The 20,997-nt window shown below is 42.6% G+C and overlaps 1 pseudogene; it reads left to right on the forward strand.

The window, feature by feature from the left end:
• Positions 1 to 6,026: 6,026 nt before the first annotated feature.
• LOC134633399 (ankyrin repeat and SOCS box protein 3-like) lies at positions 6,027 to 20,843 on the forward strand (annotated as a pseudogene).
• Positions 20,844 to 20,997: the final 154 nt, after the last annotated feature.

Here is a 20,997-nt window from a genome sequence, read left to right on the forward strand (position 1 = left end):
CCATCACAGCTGATTTAAATGGCTAAATTACCTCCTCAACATGTCTTGAAGTTCTCCAGAGGCCTGGTAATGAGCTAATCATTTGTTTCAGGTGTGCTGATCCAGGGTGAGATCTAAAACTTGCAGGACACCGGCCCTCGAGGCCTGGAGTTTGACACCACTGGCTTAAAGCATTTCACACCTTGACCAAAAGGGTGAATGGGTGGGTCAACAACTCTCTGAGGCATCAGGAGAGGTGAAAAACCTGAGAAGTCAGTCAGAACCACAGGGCGAGAGGAAAAATGTCTTCAACCTTGGGTAAGTCCTGGCTGCCTGCTTTTTAGAACTTAGATGTTCCCTAAACATATGTCATTCTTATTACAAATGTACAAAGTGATTCTTTTAATTCTATCACTACTTTCATCATCATCTATCATCATCTAACCTAATTTCTTCCAAAAAACTTATCAAGTTCTGAAATTACCTTAACATTTATATTTTTCTGAAGGCTTCTTTTTAAAACAAAGTAGAAACATTTTTAATAGTTGCTGAGATGAAATGATGCAAAACCATCAGCATACACGTGATCTTGTCCTGTATCTTGATGTTTACCAAAGAAACATCATGCAGGCAGCTTTGCTAATGACAGAAACGTCCAGCTTGAAGCTCAAGTCAGTGTACGATAACGATAACTAACGGTGATAACTCATTTTCCTAATGAGTAAAGAAACTTTGATTGTGTTTCAGGGCCACACAGAAGAATTTAATTTTTTTTCTCATTGCATTGTTGCTCATACATTTGTGATGTTTGTACCTTTCAGATATTCAGCAGCTGTTACCAATCAAAGAAGAACCAGATGAGTGGAGCCCTGATATGGAGCAGCAAGTCCCACAGCTCCTCAGCATAAAGAAGGAAGAGGAGGAGGAAACTGACATCACTGATTTCCCGCTCGCTGCTGCTGCGGTGACGAGAGAAAATGAAGAGACAGTGCACTCACTGTTTCATCGTGTTAAAAACGAATATAAGGACGAGGAGGAGCCTCAGACCAGCAGCTCAGGTAAAAAAATAAAATAAAATTGAACTATGAAACTGCACCGACATTTTTTCTCTGTGAGGAATCAGGTTTTATATTTTGTCTGCTTCTGTTGTGGCTTTGTTAGTTTCACTTCAGTAATGTTATTATTAAAATATGGAGGGTATTTTTTAGGGCTAGATTTAAGAACCAGTGATGAAATCCATTGAATGCAGTCACCTCACTAATTTGATTTGTTTTATTTTAGTTTCTCTTCATTTTAACTTATACCCAGTTTTAATTTAGTTGGCTGTGATTAGATTGGATGATGTAACTCTGTGAGATGGACTTTAGGTTAGAGTCCATTCTGCAGGATACTGGAAACCAGTGTCCCCATACACCCAGCATTTTGGCTTTTTTAAAATATGCTTATCCATCTGTGTGTACCTTGCAGGTGTCCATCATCTGTTTGATATTAAATATCAGGTTTCCAATGAATGGAACCCGAGTGTGAATCAGCAGGACTCGGAATCTTCCAGGATGAAGAGCAGGAATGCTGCATTGGCCAGGATGGACTGCAGGAGGATGACACACGTGCAACAGCTCCGTGAACCTTTCCAAAGCCAATATTCTGTGTTGCGTCCCGCAATGCATTGCAACGCCTCAAATTTGAACAGAGAGAAAAAATCTAATTCTGCGTGAAAACCAGGATATCTGTGAAGAAAACCTTCCAAATGCTTCAGGAAGTTTACGGCAGCAAAGCAATGAGCCGATCAAGATGCAATGATGGGTATTTGCGTTTCAAAAATAGCAGAACATCCGTCGATGATGAAATGAGGTCAGGGCGACCCAGCACGAGCACAACTCTCAAGCACATCCGAGAAATCAATCGACTTGTGCACCAGGATTTAGGGATCTCCATGAGGGAGATTTCTGCCATTCTCAACGTGTCATTCGGAACAGTACAGGTGATCCTGACGTCCACTTTGAACCTGCACCAAGTGGCTAACAAGTTTGTGCCCAGGCTACTGACTCCTGAGCTGAAGCAATATCGTTTACAAACCTGCGAGGATCTCTGTCAACAGACGCGAGATGACCCAACGTTCATGTCCCGGATCATAACTGGCGATGAAAGCTGAGTGTATCGCTGCAAGCCTGGAAAGGCAAGGAAGGTGAATCCGACAAGGAGCAAGATCAAGGTCAAGCTCATCGTCTTCTTTGACATTCACGGGGTGGTGCATCGGGAATTTGTTCCCGACAGTCAGGCGGTTGATGCCCCGTTCTACCTCAGCGTCTCAGGAAGAACATCGAGGCCAAACAACCTGAACTGTAGCGAAAAACCTCCTGTGTTGTACCAGTGCCAAAGACTTCACGCCCCAAGGACCTCAACAGCTACAGGCCGGTGGCTCTGACATCCCACCTGATGAAGACCCTGGAGCGGCTGGTCCTGGCTCAGCTTCGGCGCCTTGTGAGCTCATCACTGGACCCACTTCAGTTTGCCTACCAGCCTGGCATTGGAGCGGATGATGCCGTCATTCACCTCCTACATTGCTCCCTCGCTCACCTGGAGACCGCTGGGAGCACTGTGAGAATCATGTTCTTTGATTTCTCCAGTGCCTTCAACACTATTCTTCCCTCGGTTCTGAAGGTCAAGCTGGAGAACTCAGGAGTGGACCATCACCTCACTACCTGGATTTTGGACTACCTCACCGACCGACCACAGTATGTGAGGACTCAGGGCTGTGTGTCGGACAGGGTCGTCTGCAGTACGGGGGCCCCACAGGGAACGGTTCTGGCTCCGTTCCTCTTCACCATCTACACTGCAGACTTCTCCCACAACTCCACCCAGTGCTTCCTGCAGAAGTTCTCTGATGACTCTGCTATAGTCGGCCTCATCACTGATGGGGACGACAAGGAGTACAGAGGACTGACTCAGGACTTTGTGGACTGGTGCCAGCTGAACTACCTCCAGATCAATGCCAGTAAAACAAAGGAGCTGGTGGTAGACTTCCGCAGGCACAAACATCCTCCACTGCAACCACTGAACATCCAAGGTATGGACATTGAGGCTGTGGACAGCTACAGGTACCTTGGTGTTCATCTGAACAACAAACTGGACTGGACTCATAACTCAGACGCCCTCTACAGGAAAGGGCAGAGCAGACTGTACCTGCTGCAGAGACTCAGGTCGTTTGGAGTGGAGGGCCCACTCCTGAAGACCTTCTATGACTCTGTGGTGGCCTCAGCCATCTTTTATGGTGTGGTCTGCTGGGGTGGCAGCATCTCTGCTGGGGACAGGAAGAGACTGAACAGGCTGATCCGCAGGGCCAGCTCTGTTCTAGGATGCTCTCTGGACCCAGTGGAGGTGGTGAGTGACAGGAGAATGGTGGCTAAGCTGTCATCCCTGCTGGACAACATCTCCCACCCCGTGCATGAGACTGTGACAGCACTGAGCAGCTCCTTCAGTGGGAGACTGCGGCACCCACGGTGTGGGACGGAGAGATTTCGCAGGTCTTTCCTCCCCACTGATGTCAGACTCCACAACAAAGACTTTAACTGATCAAACACACACATCCACACATGTGCAATAACACTAATGTGCAATAATCTTTTCTGGCATCGTTGTATCTTTTTTACTGATGTTTGATCTTGTTACATATAACTTTTTATTGTTTAAGTGAAAATGGTAGGTGGTACATTGCTATTGCAAATATGTCAGCATGTGCATATTTACAATTGGATCACTTTATAAAATGTAAATAAAAACAGAACAACAACAAAAAAGAGAAGGATGGGTCTTATTTGTCATGATCAGAGCGATCCATTATTAATTCTCCAGATCCTCTGAATCTTTTGATGATAGGTGGTGTTGATGTTTAGAGTGTCAAAGTCTTCAGTTTTACATTGATAGTTATTCTGAAACTGTTCCACAACTTTTAGATGTGGGGGTTTGTTTGTTTTTTTCTTCTTCTTTTTTTGTTTTGTTTTTTGAACCTTTACTTGAGAAATGTTTTTTTACTCCAGTCATGTTGTTGACCTGTTGCTGTAATTAGTGACGAAAAAATTCCTCCAGCTGTTTATTTTTAGTCCCTCTTGCTTTTCCAGCCTCTTGTGTCCCTCTTGCAGCCTTTTTGAGATGTGCTGCTGCTGCCATAAAAAGCCAAACTGAGCGAATATTTTTCATCTCAGGTCAAACATTTGATGTATTTTGTTGTGTTCTTTTGTGAATAAAAATATGGATTTGTGAGATTTGGAAGTCACTGCATTCAGTCTTTATTTTAAGCTTAAATACACTCACTGCACATGTGGACAAAACAAGCTAAAGCCAGAATCTGACTTTCAGATGTCTCTCTTATCATACATGTAAACAAGACAAATCTGAAATAATACTAGTGGGAGCTAAAGAGCCTCTGATCACAAAGGCTTCTTTTTTATGTTACCTTTAAACCACATTAGAATTTATAGCTGTGGCATCTAAAGGTTCCAAGTGTCACGGCTGGGGAGCAGTTGTGTGGTGTATTGAGAAAAGGATCCAAAATGCAGGTACTGGCTGGGGTGCGAGTGAGTGTTTATTTACAGAAGTCATAAGGTGACGAAAACAGGAAGAGCAGAGCGGGGAGTAAACAAACCTAAACTGGGGAAAACTAAAGACCTAAACTTAAACCAAAACACATACGGAAGGAGGAGCAAAACGCACAAAAAAAGATGGCAGAGAGACACAGAAAGAACACCGGGTTACACAGAGTAAAGCAGACGACGTGTCAGAGAGCACAGGAAAACACAGGGCTTAAATACACAGGGGAGTAATCAGGGAATGGGCAACAGGAGGGAGACACAGCTGGGAGAAATTAGGCTAACGAGACAGGGGAGAGGTAAAACTGAACACACTGACATGAGACATGAACTTTCAGAATAAAACAGGAAACAAACAGACACAGAGAACCAGACAGGACACTGAACTTGACAGCCAGACTCATGAGCAGAAACAGTGACACCATGGACAGACAGAGGGAACACAGGCGGGCATGAAACAAAAACACTAACACATAGCAAACCTAAACAAAAGACAAAACAGAATAAACGAGAACATAGAATAATATAAAGAAACACAAAACACTGAGTCCTCAGACTCATGACCATGACACCAAGAAAACAAAGTTTGATTCCAATACAACATAAAAACCTCTAAACGTCAATCAGCTTTCTTCTTTCTGTAGCTACAGTCTCTGAATTTATAATTTATGCCTTCTGTCCTCACAGTCTTGAACTGTGCTTTAAGTCTGGGTTGTTTCTCACGTTTTGTTTTTCATGTCGGCCAATTAGAATCACTCAAACATTTCACATAATAGAAAAACACGATCATCACAATCACAATCAATGAAGTGGTCCAAGGTTTTTCTTTGGAAAAACCTTTCCGCTTTTGGAAAAAATTTCCGCTTTCGCTCATCCATAAATAAAGAGTGAAGCTCCTTATGACCTTCTCTATATTTCTCCATCAGTACTCTCAAACATCACATCTCTACAGTTCTTTCTCAGCATGAAACCATACTGCTGCTCACCGATCATCACGTCTCTGCTTAACCTAGCTTTAACAACTCTGTCGCAAATCTTAAGATATGACTCGTCAATTTTTTTTTACTCTCTGTAAACTTTTATTTCAACTAAAGTTTGTTTTTATGGTCATTCTTTTTCTACTTTAAGTAATAAAAATATGGAAGAAATATAGTATCATCAGAATTTAACTATTTTTAAATTCTGATGATACTATATTTCTTCCATAAAGCTACAGCTGACACGCAATGCTGGATCGTAGGATTGTTGTGGTGGGACGGAATGCCGTTGTTCAGTTCCTAACGTCTGTTTGGTAACTCTTTAGTTACCAAACAGACGTTAGCAACTGAACGTTTATTTCTTTATTTCAACAGAAACATGTACGTTGGGTTGTGTAAAATCATCCAGAGTAACTCTGAGGTTGTGTTTTGACTGTTAATCCTTGTTGAAGTTAAAATAACGAATGTCTCTGTGAACCTGGGCATGGACTTCACTGAGTGCTACAGTGTGGCCGCTGCTGCTCGCTCAGGCTTCAGGAGGCTGCTGAGGATGCTGATTCAGAGAGGCTGCAGTTTGGACTGTCGGGACAACCGAGGCTGGACCCCCCTGCATGAGGCGGCGGCAGCTGGCAGCAAAGCGTGCGTCCTGGAAATCCTGTCAGCTGTCAGAGGTAAGAGAGGCTGCTGCACAGGTATCCAGTACTACTTCCTTTAGGTGTCTCCACAGGCGGATCATCTGCCTTCCTTCGTCTCACCCTATCCCAGCATCCTCCTCTGTCACACCAACCCTCGTCATGTCCTCCTTCACATGAACCTCCTCTGAGGTCTTCCTCTTTTCTTCCTGCCTGGCACCTCCATCTTCGGCATCCTTTGGCCACTGTCCGTCCTCTGCACATGTCCGAAAGGTCTCAGCCTTGCCTGTCTAACGTTGGATGCAAAGTTAGAAGAGACCCTAGTGTCCAACAGTCCCCATCGCTCCAAACAAGAAGGGGCTCAGAGCCAATCCCGGATCTTATCCCACCCTCACCTTCAACCCATCTGTCACTCCTACCCTCCTCCACCACTGTCTCACTGCCCTCTAACATGTCTTGCACCAGCCTCACATACTTCTCTGCCACTCCTGATGTTCTCATACAGTAACACAAAAGGTTTGGGCCCATTACAGTCTTACTATGTTTGACTGGCAGATGTACCTGGAGCAGCTTCAAAGGGATGCGTGTCTACTCCCGGGATCGAACCAGGGAGCTTTCACTTGATAGAAAACTGAGATTCTTTATTGCTTTTTCAAAAATACATGCTCACTTTGCATTTTTAAGACAGCAGCATGTTTAGTTCGAAAAACATTTAACAACAACTGCCAAACTTTTGAAAAGTAAAGTGCTTTCACATTGTTGCTCGATGTGGTATTTCAGATGGACGACAGGTCGGGACTACTCAAGTACGTTACACAAGTACTTCTTTATTCAAGTAAAGGTGAAAAAGTACACAAAAGTACACACTCTGATATGTGCTCAAACTTCCACCTTCCATATTAATATAATAATAAAATATTATTTATACAAACTTTATTTCAACTTAAATTCAAATTCTAATAAATTAACTCAGCTTGAACTCCTGATATGCTGAACAAAAAAAGGGGGGAATTTAAAAAGCTCTCGTTGCTGCTGACTGCATTTTAGATGTGTGACTTTGTTGTGAAACTCAAACAGTAAGATGACTGTAGTGAAAGCTTAGAGTGGGATTTTACAGATTTTGTGCACAGCCTGTCATCAGCCGGCCTGTCCTGCTCCTCTTTATGGATTTATCCAGCAGGATATGAGCTGATGTTACATGAGCTGTCGTTTTATTGATTTACATGGATGCTTCTTTGTGAAAAAGATGTACTTGTACTTGTATTGACAGGCAGAATCTGACACTGTGGAGCCTTTCATTGAGCCAGGTCAGCTTGACACTGAAAAGAGCAGAATCCTAATATTTTCCATTACATGCCCTTCCCATTGACAGCATAAAGCTAGTGCAAAGGTGGAATCCAGTGTATGAATCAATTTGTGGCTTTGATGATATTTCTTAGAAACATTGCATTTAAAACGCCCATTAGAAAATGTTAGTCTCGCCTCCTTTTCTGTAGCACAAGCCGCAGCTTATGGGCATCTGCACCAAAAAAATACCGTTCCATGTCATTTAAGCCAGGAGTGAGGAACTCCAGGCCTCAAGGGTTGGTGTCCTGCAGGTTTTAGATGTGTCCGTGATCCAACACAGCTGATTTAAATAGCTAAATGACCTCCTCGACATGTCATGAAGTTCTCCAGAGCCCTGGTAATGAACAAATCATGTGATTCAGGTGTGTTGATCCAACGTGATATCTAAAACCTGCAGGACACCGGCCCTCGAGGCCTGGAGTTCCCCAAACCTGATTTAAGCCTGATTGAATCCCAGAGTATACTGAATAAATAAATGATGCAAACTGTATTTTTTTCCTCTTTGATCTCTTCATGTGCAAGCACCGGTGATGGATATTGTTCCTTCTGCTTGGGGTCTGATTAGTTCGATGTCTGGAAAGTACCCAAAGAGAGGAAATAGTAGCTCACATATGTTAAACCTAAAAAAATCAGCCTGGTTAGAAAATGTAAGAAGTAGAGATGTTTGTGTTAAAATAAAGAGAGTAAAATTCAAAGTAAAGTAAAGTACAGAAGCACAGTATCTGTACTTTATTACTTCCCACATCTGAGGGTATTTCTACTCCTTCTACTTCTCTGCTAGACTCCAGATGGATGTGAATGATTAATGGATAAATCAGTCACTTCAGCACCTGTTTTAAAGTTATATGTGCGTTTCTCTCGTTTGCATTTTGTTCTTCCTCTTTGGTTTCCGCCTGTGTGCAGCACGCTCCTCCAGATGTAGTCGTGTTTATGTGAACCATCTGACGCATGAGGGGGAGTCTGCCTGTTACCTGGCAGCGCAGCGTGGACACCTGGAGGTGGTCCAACTGCTCCTCAGAGCACACGCTGATATCAACCAGCTCACTAACGACTTGTCCTGTCCTGTTTATGAAGGTATTACAACTGCACTTCACTGATGTTTAATTTTTTTCTGTTTTTGCTTGTCTAACCCTTTAAGCCCGTCCCAAAATTTGCTTCCAGCTGTTAGCCACGGGCACACAGATGTTGTAGACCTGCTGGTAAGCAAAGGTGCTGAGGTCAACAGAATATACACAGAGTCCAGCTGGACCTGCCTGCATCAAGCTGCATATAAGGTAGGCATAAGCATTAGCACTCATGTTCTTAAACAAACAGTTTTCATTTAACACTAGATCATGACTTTTAGGATTTGATCAGGAAAGCATGGTCACATCTGTTGGGGATTTTCCCTTATTTCCCTTATGTTTTCTGACTGGCTGCAAGGCACAGAGAGAGAGAGACTTTGTGCATGTATTAACCTTTTTATTACATTTCACTTATAAATGAAATAATTTTTTACCTTTAAACACCTGCAGAAAAGGTGCAAACTGGCACATAAAATTTCAGCAGAATGCAGGGATGCAGTGATTTCTTGTGATGCTCACTGTGAAGAATGTAGGGCTTAAACGTTCCTGCTCTCTGCTGCCAGCATTAACAGTGGGGTCCTTGTGTGTTTGCTGATTGTATTTAAGATCATGTTTCTCCCAAAGGGCCACACTAAGATCGTGCGCATTCTTGTTAACAAATGCAACCTGGAGGCAGTAGATGATTACAGGATTTCCCTGTTATTTGTGGCTGCACAGTACGGACAGAGGGGGTGCCTGGAAATACTCGTTAACGCCGGTAAATATGATTTACTTTTAATGGTAGCTGTACTTTTTTTCCTCCTTGTTAAAGGATCTCATGCTCCATGTCCTCTTGGCCTCTTCTTTAGGAAGTAATTAAGTAAAATAGATTACACAGTTAATTTTTTAACCTGCTTTCACTTCAGGTGCCAACGTGAACAAGCAGGCAGTTGATCTGAGTACACCTCTGTTCATCGCCTCTCAGGAGGGACACCAGGCCTGCGTGGACTTCCTGTTGGACCACGGGGCTGACCCTAACATGGTCTGCAGTCACGATTGGCCCCAGTTTGCCATTCACGCCGCAGCCCAGTTTGGTCACATCGGGTACTGACTCATAACTTAACCTCTTTTAAAATAAGGCTGATTGTGTATTTTTGACGTTTTGATATTCTGTCACTCCAGTATCCTCAGGAGCCTCATAGCTGTTATGGATCGTTCGTGCGACCACGGCAAGAGCATGGTGAGTCCGGTGTATGTGGCTATCAACAGTGATCAGACCAAGAGTGTGGAATTGCTGTTGAGGGAAGGTTACAGCCCAGATACCCAGGACCGCTCACACACCCATGGCCTCCTCTCACCGCTCTCCCAGGCCTTGTATCGCACACCCCAGAAACCTTACAGGTGTGTAAGAATGCCGATTTTACCACCTTGCACATATTTGCAAGATAAACCAGATGGTTTATTTTAGTTTGATATTAAAATCTCTTTCAGTGAGTCGGTGAAACTGCTGATAGCTGCAGGAGCAAGGTTGAATGAGGAAGATTGGATTTATGCTTTGGCCACTGACAAAGCAGACCTGCTGCAGCTGATATTTGAGCACCGGTGGATACCTCGCCCAGAGGCTGTGACCAGCAACGAATGTGTACTGCAGCATGATGGGAAACTGAGCTGAAGCTGAGAGAACTGAACGAGATGCTCTGTGTGGCTCTAAACCAAGTACATTTTGCTGGCTGCTGGCTTCCTCTTCTCCTGAAGGCAGGACTGGAACCATCTTTACTGCTTCAGCCCCACATGTAAGGTGCCACACCACCTCTGTCTCCTTAGTAATCAACAAGCTGTAATAGGTTTGTTCCAGGGATGGGCCTCTAAAAATCAAAAACTTGACTTTGTATAATTTGGCCGATCACAGTTTCAGGGTCATCCTCTCACGCACAGCTGCTGTTTGGAGAAATCACAGAGGATATTCTAAGTAAACAGTTCTCTAACGTTCTGACTCGCCCCACTTTAAAAGCCAAAATAAGGTCAAACCCCACAGTTAACAGGTTTTATTAGTCAGTGACGTTAAACAAGGATCCCAATTAAATTTTAGTGACATTAAGATCAGCATAGTAGCATTTGCATCAGCCTCTCACTCACCAGCAGTGGCCGTTTTCGCCCACCAAAAGAGGACTTTGGGGGAATAATCTTTAAAAAAAAAAGAAAAAAGCTTCCGTATTTAAAGCTGTCTGGATATGCCTGAGAAAATTCTTTTAAAAAGGAGATCGGCTAAATTTAAGTCAGGATCCAAAGCTGGTTGATCACCCATCATCATTATCTGTTCCTTTGTGTCATCTGTTCTTTGTAGGTTGGAAGATGCAGACAGCCAGGTGTTAAATTACCTCCTTCAGTTTGTAAACTGGTCGACTTTATCTCCCCATTTGAAACATATTCTGGATCGAAGGGTGGCAGAAAAGTCCTGGGATCCACATCCATGTTTCGGTACAGCAGTAAATATGCACTGCAGAGTTTAAATAACCTGCACGTGGAAACACTGCAGCGATTGATCTTTTCTCTCCACCTTCTTTCAGACTCCGTCCCCTGTCTTTCACACATCTGCCGGCTGCAGGTCAGAGCACTGCTGGGACCAGATATCCTGATGAGGACCAATGTCGTCCAGCAGCTTCCTGTCCCCAACCGGCTTCATGATTTTCTTAAATTCAGGGACATCCCAGAAGCTACATACACACACGCACCACCATTGCCTATTTCACAGCGACTCTGGGAATATCCACATTCTTGCAATAAATGCAAGTATTTGAGTCTGGTTCATCATTTTATGTACATTCCTATTTGGAGTATGGATGGATTGGAGGTTTAATCAGAAGAATGTCAGGTACAGAAGAGGGACAAATTAATAGAAAAACCAAAAAGCCTCTTACTAAGGTGTTGGACCACCAGAACAGCACTACTACTCCTTTATGTTTATTCTTGAAATGTCTGGAAAGTCACTGGAGCACTGGACACTGTTCTTCCAAAAGATATTCCCTCATATGTTTGATGATGTTGGAGAGGACTGTCTAATGGTCAAACATCTCCCACAGGCGTTCATTTGGATTGAAATGTTGTGACTGCACACGTGTGATTCACACCATTTTCATATTCTTCAGTGACCCTTGTGCCCTATGGATGAGGGCAATTCTCACTCTGAAAGAGAGCATACATAAGGATAAAAGCCAATCACATAGACAAACTTTGTATTGATTTGCAGTGATCCCTCCCCTTTTTGTGCAGTAAGTACAGCTAGTGTCAATAAACAGCTCACTAGTGGTTAAAATAACAACAAAGCAGCCAAGAAATATATAACATACAAATAGATGTAATTATCCAAACTCATTCATATTCTTCCTCCGTTTTATTGAAACCAGATCGAATTCACAAGAAACAGCTTCAGGTCTCCAGATCTGGCAGTTAACAAAACTGACATCTCGCTTTTCAACCTCTTTTTCAACAGCAACAATGTTCCTCATATTTAGTAATCAGCCTTACCAGCGTAACCAAACGGAAAACATTTAAAGGCTGGAGAACAATCCCCATTGGTTAAAAATGAAATTGTCCATCAAGGTCAGAAAATAACAACTGTTAAACAAAAATGAATAAATAACAAAAATCAAATGTATTTGGCTTTCAACACAACAATAACTTTTTATACAGTCATCTTATTAGAATTTTGCTTTAGAGTTTGCAGTACATTACACCACATGAGTAGTAATTCTGACCAAAGGTTTCTACTTTTATCTGACTGTGACTGTGGGCTACAACATCAACTGCATAAAGCAAATCTTGAGACCACCAAATTGAGATTTTCCATTATTCCTATATAGTCTATAAAGGCTATGAATTGGTGACACCGGAAACAAATTTATTAGTATAAAATGCAGAAAGCTACACACTGAGATTATTTTAAGGTGGCACATGCCACCACAGTAGATCCGTCCCCGCTGCCGGTAATGTGGACCAAGCTCTAGCTGTGGGCGTACAAAATGCCCCATGTCAACGGGTCGGGCATCCCATACTGCTGAAGCCCTTTGTTCGATCTCTGTTAAATAAATGGAAATTGTAGGTGTCTTTCCACTGTGCTATATTTTTTCTTTTTGAAACAAACAACCCAAAATAATAATAATAATTTATTTTTGCAGGTGGTGCAATATCTAGCTGGGTGTGGGCTGCAGAGCTGTGTGATGCTGGTCTGTAAGGGATACCCTGACAATGGCTGGAACCCTGTGGAGGGGGAACGATACCTTGACTTCCTGCGCTTTGCTGTCTTCTGCAATGGTAAAAATGTAACCATATGACTGCAGTCAGATCATTTATTTTCCACTGGAGTTTGTGTCATGTGCAACCACAATCTTAGCAACTTGTCCCTGTTATGTGGCCAGGTGAAAGTGTGGAGGAGAATGCCAATGTTGTGGTAAGGCTCCTTATTCGTCGACCAGAATGTTTTGGCCCGGCTCTTCGAGGTGAAGGTGGTGATGGGTTATTGGCAGCAATGGAGGAGGCCATTAAGATCTCTCAGGATCCCTCCAGAGATGGTCCGTCTCCTATGTCTGAGAGCAGCAAGGCACTGTATGACCACACTTCTAACCTGATTACTTACATATATATGTTAAAGTTCACACTGACAGAACAGGACTGATCAGTTGGACTGAAAAGGCAAGGATCAATTACATTTCCTTTATATTTATACAGCACCCATTCATAGCAGCAGTTATCTCCAGACACTCAGCCGTCAGATAATTCCCTATAAGCAGCACTTGGCGACCCTGGCAAGGAAGACCTCACTTTTAACAGGAAGCACTCGCTAGCACAGTCATGTTGACTGTTTCCATTTGGTCTGCCTGGTAGACTAAATTCCTTACAAAGGTCTGTACATGAGTCTACAAGTCCAGATGGCTTGTCGACAACCTGTTAAATGTTAAGGGATTTTCTTAAGATCTAGAATTTGCATCTGTTTTGGAAATTAGGGCATACAAAATGCTGACTCATAGCAATTATAATTTGTTGTGCAGATGTATATTTCAGTAGTTACGAATGCCTGTCACAAAATCCCAGGGTTCAGTTGGATACCCTACTGCCTACTGGTGTTGGCCAGAGGGGCCGATGGCGCGATATGGCAGCCTCGCCTCTGTCAGTCTGCCCCAGGGCAGCTGTGGCTACAACTGTAGCTTGCCTCCACCAGTGTGTGAATGTGAGAGTGAATGAATAATGGAATTGTAAAGCGCTTTGGGTGCCTTGAAAAGCGCTATATAAATGCAATCCATTATTATTATCATTATATGACTTTGAGCACACTATTTTCCTTCGGCACACCTTTTGGTAACTTCCTAAACTACGTGTCGTATTTCCAGTACTAACAATATTCAAGCAGATTATCTCTTCCTGTGTTTTCCATTTAGAAAAGAACAATTTCAGACAAACATCAGCCTGAACCAATTATCCTGTCACTAACCTGAGTTCATGAGTAACTACAGTACAAGCACAGAGTGGGAAATGAGCATAACGGGTCAGAAGAAAGTGGTCTGAAGTATTTAGGGGCATTTAATATGAGAGTGTGTCTCTGTGTGTCCGTGTGTAGCAGTGACATGCCAGGGGAAGAGGAAGATGATACTATTCACATGGGAAATGCCATCATGACCTTCTACTCTGCTCTCATTGACCTGCTGGGCCGCTGTGCTCCAGAGATGCATGTGAGTTACTTTGTACTGTACACGTGCGTTTGTTCAGCTGTCTCTGTTTTGTCTATGTCGTCCTCGTCAATGACCTATTTATACAGGGTCCTATCTCCAATTAGAGCACCTGACTGGAAAATGCCTTAGGAAATGTTTGAGGAGAGAAGTTTTCTTCCGACTTCATTTGCATCGTGTCTGCATAGCTGACTTTGTTCACAAACAGATTAAAAATGTGCTGCACGTGTATCTTTAGTGAGCAGAATGTGTTTTCAAAGTCTCTTTTGAGTAGCTGTAGTTGTTGTTTGCAGATATTGTTAGCTCCTGCATGCACAATGACTTTTAGATTGCCCGGAAGCAAGAATTCCAGTAGCTTTATCCTCTATGTCTCAGACAATAGCTCCCAGGTAAGAGGGGTTTGTGACTGAGCTTGTTTTAATATTTTGGATTATTGAGTCACTGATAGTGAGAGTTGTCGCTGGCCGTATGTGTGGTCTTACGGGCTCCGAGCTGGCTGGCCTTGAAGTGGAGTACCAGCAATTCAAAATACACAACTCCTACATGCAGCCTTACGTATATAGTGCACTCACTAAAGCCCTACCTCTTTTCTATTAGCTGATCCATGCTGGTAAAGGTGAAGCTATCCGTATCAGAGCGATTTTGAGGTCTCTCATTCCTATTGAAGATTTGGTGGGAGTCATCAGTATTCCATTCTCTATGCCTAACCTGGCTAAAGGTAAGAAAGTCATCTGACATGATGAGATCTAATCCAGTACTGTAATAACAGTAACTGATCCTGTAATATCAGCAATCAGAAATTGAATTGTGTTTGCGTGCATGCACAGATGGGTTGGTTGTGGAGCCAGACATGTCAGCAGGTTTCTGCCCAGACCACAAAGCAGCCATGGTGCTGTTCCTGGACCGTGTCTATGGTATAGAAGACCAGAATTTTCTTCTCCACCTTCTGGAGGTTGGGTTCTTACCAGACCTGAGGTCTGCTGCCTCTCTGGACACTGTAAGTTTCTGTCTGTGTGTATACATCTTTTCTTTCTCTTCAGGAACAGAAATACAGATTTGACAAAAAGAGACAGAAAGGTAAACTAACAAGCAGTCAAGACCAATGTTCCCTCTAATTTTTCATGTGTCTGAGCGAACACACAAACTCCCTGAGCGATCCCTTGGACCACTGTGAGCGACATCAGACGTGTGCACTGCGGTCACGCCAGCATCGAATCCATCCAAGTTACATGGTTTATTAAAATAATCAAATTACACCATTTACATTTATGTTAGACTACTTTTAATTAACTGCTTTAGCCCACTTATAAATGATAACTTGAACTCCAATTTTGAAAACACCCTTTTTTTTTTTTTTTCTTTTTTTATAAAGCTCTGACTTGTATTATGAGAATGAGTCTGTGGTGTGGGACAGAGTCCTGTAACTCTCTGTCTGCAAAATACAGTATATAATGACCAATGCTGGGCAATTAATTATATAGTTACTTCTCCAAAAAAGTAACTCAGTTTGGCAAACAACAAAGTTTTTTGCAGCTATTTTTTAATGCAGCCAAGGCGTTTTTAAATAAACAGTTCAAACTATTTACAGAACAATCAGCTGTTCTGCATCAAATCTGATGCCACACAAATTATTTGTGCCACTCCAAAAAATAATTTCTGTCCACTGTGAGATAAAGGAGACCAACAGCCTGATACCTGCAGGCCTGACAACAGGAGATGTATCACTCCTGTAACACCTGTAACATTCAGCAGTCGCCTCATTGTTCTGACACACACAACAAAACTATTGACTACACTACACACTGACTACACAAGATTTGCGCTAAACGTCTCAAAACACCGCCGTCACTCCTAAAACTTCCTCCCGTTTCTTAACAACTAGATGCCACATTGCCATATCATTTTTTGATTGGTCGACATGGTATTTTTTTCGACCAATAGGGCTTTGGAGCGTGATGTCACGGGAGCGGTGCCACGCCCCCTCCCGCCATGACAGTAGGCCAAAGAAAGCACACGGAAGCGTCAGCTATGGTTCGTACGTGCTGTGTTGCAACGTTAGATCACACGATAAGGAAGGCAAGAAGCTGGAAAATGGGCTCTCTTTTCATCGTTTCCCCTCCTGGAGGCAACGGGAGGGATCTCATGTATCCGGTATTACTAAACGAAGACGTCAGGCTTGGATTGCAGCGGTCAGACGAGCGGATATCGAGTTCTCTGCCATCCCCAATTTTTTGTTGGTTTGCTCGCGGCATTTTCTTTCCGGTGAGCTCTAAATAAATTCATATCTCTCTTAATAGGCTTTTCGTGTTATTTTGAATGCGCTGAGGTCATAGATAATTAGATAAACATCCTAATGTGTGATGCTGCAGAACCACGTCATGTTGACGGAGTAGCGTATTATTTGGCATTATTGCAGGCAAACCAGCATATGAAATATGAAACAGAAAAGAAAAGTATGTTTATTTTTTTTATTCAAGATCTGTTCACATGTACTAAGCAAGTACATACACATGAAATGCAAACTATTTACATGGCAACGCACAGCTGGCAACCTCTGGCTGTATCTTGATCATATGGTCAACGTACTCACAAATTGGAGGCTTAAAAACGGCCAAATCTTGTACCCAACCGTTTGTGAATTAGATGTGCTCCTCCAGGAATTTATAATTCCGGAAATGATTCGCCGTGTATGCGCTGACTCCACAGACAAGGTACGCGACGATATCGGGATAGGACAACGGCGGCAGGCCGTCTGGGTTTCCGCTCCACTGCCTTGTTTCATACGGGTCCACATTACCGATGCACGCTATTTTTTCCATGTACCGTCTCTTGGCGTCTGGACGCAATCGTTCGCGATACAGCCCTTTGTCTTTTGCTCTGATTTTAAGCATGGTTCTGGCAGTCCTGCTATCAACACAGTGGCTGTGTCCCAATTCAGGGTATGCACGCTTGAAGTACGCGCACTACGCGTACTACGGACGGTGCGTACTATAAGTACGGGAAGTGCGGAAGTGAGAGGCTTGTGAAATGGGACGGTCTAGCCTTCGTCGTGCTGTTCAGGTTGCCTAGCAACCATGATACTAACCGCGAGACACGTGTCATACAGCAGTGTGTGACAGAAATGAAGGAGAAAAAATGTTCTGTTGGTCCTTCATTTTTGTCATGACATCACTTTGATTAGTTGAGTATCTGAGGCTGAGACCACAGGACTGTAAAACATGATAGTTTGGCTTCATTTCTGTACTGAAGTCATTTCAATATTAGTTAGTAAATAACAATCAGCTAATGTTGTTCATGAGACTAAAATCATCTCACTGTGGTAATGTAAATATAATATGGCCAATATTATATGTATTGTCAGATTATTATGGTATATATATATATCTATATATACACACAGTACAGGATATATTACAGCAGTGAGCTTGAACTCTGGGTCAAAGATTCAAGTTGCAGTTATTTATATTTTCGATCACCTTAAATCTTCACTCAAAGACAAGTATCTTTGACAGTGTATATATAGATGTATTATACATAAGAGACAAATATTGTTCGTCTAATATGTTGGCATCATTACATTTGGCTCAATGCTTACATATATGTGTAAAAAGGAAAATGTACGAGCTGTGAAAACTGTTTCTGATACAATGAAGAGTAGACTGATATATTAAATATTCCTTTATTGGGTGAGAAAATCAGACCATGTCATAACTGCTTTAAGTCATACAGAATAGATATCAGAGCCTTAAACAGGCTGACTTCTGCTAAATGGGTCAAACTGGGCAGAACGTATGCAAACACATAACATCCTTATAGAATATGATGTAACACTATAGATCAACTTACCTCAGAATATATAAAGCATATAAACAATTACAGCAATATGATGCAACAAACACAGCAGTACTACTAATCCAAAATACTCAAAGCTTCATAGAACTGAAACAAACATTTATTTTTAGCTCCATTCTGCTGCTGATACATACTTTAGGTTTCTGAATATTAAACTTGTTGCTGCCTTTCATAGTGTGTAACTTGAAGGCCCTGAGTACTTTCTCCCACACTGAAAACACTGGCATGATAAAATTATTTGAACATTACCTAATAAGACTGATTCAGGACAGACAATTAGTTATTTTAAACTTTTCTAGCAGTCCTTCACAAACAGGGAACAGTCTGTCTATTCTCTCCATCTGTCAGCTGCTGCTGGCTCTTCCTCCTCCTCTTCCTCACACACTGCTGAGTTTGTCCTGGTGGATCATCAGGGGTGCAAAGCCTCACAGATGATGTGCAGCAGTGGGTCCCTCAGTCTGTCCTCACTCTGGACACTTGCAGTTGTCACACATGGAAATCAAATGTGTGATAAGCTGCAGGATTCAAACACAAGTGTAACTTATAAATACCTGTTCATACTTTTATTCCACAATCAGAGAGAAAGAAACAGAGAGAGAGTGCAGGACAGACAGACAGGTGACAGTCTCAGGTGTATCCACTGCTACAAAACAGCACAAGAGAAGGAGGATTTAGTGTTTGTGTTATTACGAGTGCTAAACAAGAAGAGTTCCCAGATGGTCCAGTGGACACATGTGTGACTCCTGTGATTAAAGCATCTTTCTTTCAGCTTAACGAGTGAACCGTCAGCTCGTTCAAACACACGTTAAAGTCCGTTTGGCTCGACACCACCGAACAGAGGCAGCAATATAACATAGCTAACATTAACAGTGCAGTGAATCCTGCTTGTGCCGTGATATTCAGGACTGCAAACCGAGCAGCATCACTGACTTTCAGCTTGTTGTGTTTGTGGATATATGACTGACTTTAATTATCCATAAAATCATCACATTCTCTGTAAGATTAAAGTCAGCTATTGTATTATTATATTTTAAAGGCTTTAAAACCAAGTAAACGCTGAAAGTACAAACATCGCTAATGGCAAATAACTTTGCCGACATGTGGCCAACAGTAATGTTTTAATGTTCCTCATTATTAAACATTCGCACATAAATAAGTGACATCATATTCAGTACTTACTCTTGACAGTTCACTCTTCGGCCGCTCTGCTTCTGCCGTATTTTGCGGCAAAATTATCCACACCCACCGCTGCGCTATGAATTGTGGGATATATGGGACCACGAAGCGTGCACCGGACCACGCTTGATATTTGGGGAAATCGACGGCGCATTTGGAGTATGCATTTTAAGTACACTTTGAATTGGGACAGCCGTCGTCGCGTGGCGGTGACGTATTCGCACTTGAAATGCGTACTTCAAGCGTGCATACCCTGAATTGGGATACAGCCAGTGTGTTTGTTTTGATTTGTGGCCTTCTGACATGGCGCCGCGATCCCACAATGCACTGCGGCGTGACGTCAACTCCAAAGCCCTATAGGAAAGGGTGGGGGTTGGTTTTGTTTTTGTTCACAGGTGGAGAGTGCTTTGGAGCGTTTTCCTTATAAAACGCCGTTTTTACCGTTTCTTCCCGCAGTAAATATAGACCAGGACAGTATTCAGGAAGAAAACCAAACATTGTATATATTTTTATCATAACTCTGGTTTTACGTGGCCTATCAACACAATTTAAAAACTGGTATAAAGTCCACACGTTTCCCTTTTTCAATTGTTCCATCTATCCTGCTGATATCTCCAATGGTTGTACACGTTGTCATTAACTCCACATCAGCCACGCCGCTTTGCTAACTAAAACACCGGTGTCGGCACATAAGGAAGCTGTCATAGCCTTTTAACGACGTTGATTGGCTGCGTATATACGAATGTGAATCGCATCATTGGCTGGACTATGGGATAAGGTGGCATCGTTCTAATCCCATACGGGAGCAGCCAGTCACTCACTGACTAACACTGCAAAACAGAACTGTTAAAGTTTTAATTTTAATTTTAATTCAGGTTAGATTTTTTTTGTTTGTGCGCAACACAGATTTTCTGTGCGCAGAGACCGTGCCAGCAGTGCGCAATTGCGCACGTGCGCAGTTTAGAGGGAACATCGGTCAAGACTGAACCACACACAAAAAACAGGGAGCCAGCAATAAACAAGGAAACCAAAAACAGAAGGATAAATGTCAACACAACAGAAAATAGAACCAAAATACAAAGTTAATCACTACTAAAAAACAGAAAACCCCCAGAAAACTCAAAGCCCATAGGTCCAAGGCCAGGGAACATGACACTTAGCCTTTGATATTGTTTCTTACTGGCACAAATACGCATTTTATTCACTGTGTATAGTATTCCCCCAGAGGTATAAAAACATATGTACATGCCACACATGTAGTTTCTCTATTACATTGTTATTGTTTCTCTCTCCTTCTTTGTGTTAGGTTGCTCTGAGTGCCACAGACATGGCACTGGCACTCAACAGGTATCTGTGTACAGCAGTGCTGCCTCTCCTGACTAAATGTGCGCCACTGTTTGCGGGGACGGAGCCGTTCGCCTCACTAATTGACTCCCTGCTTCATACGGTTTATCACCTGTCCAAAGGCTGCTGCCTCACCAAAGCTCAGAGGGACTCCATAGAGGAGTGTCTGCTTGCTGTTTGTGGGTAAGATGAAGACATACATGTACATATGAGTCAACCTTTAATGACTATTTATCATTTAGTTTACCTTTTTTTTTTAAAACACGCATGCTGTAGATTGTATTTGATTGTATTCTTGATCAGCGATGGTACAGTCCACTAACGTATGGAATCCTCTTAAT

Source organism: Pelmatolapia mariae, linkage group LG8 (assembly GCF_036321145.2).
Source record: "Pelmatolapia mariae isolate MD_Pm_ZW linkage group LG8, Pm_UMD_F_2, whole genome shotgun sequence".
Lineage (NCBI taxonomy): Eukaryota > Metazoa > Chordata > Actinopteri > Cichliformes > Cichlidae > Pelmatolapia > Pelmatolapia mariae.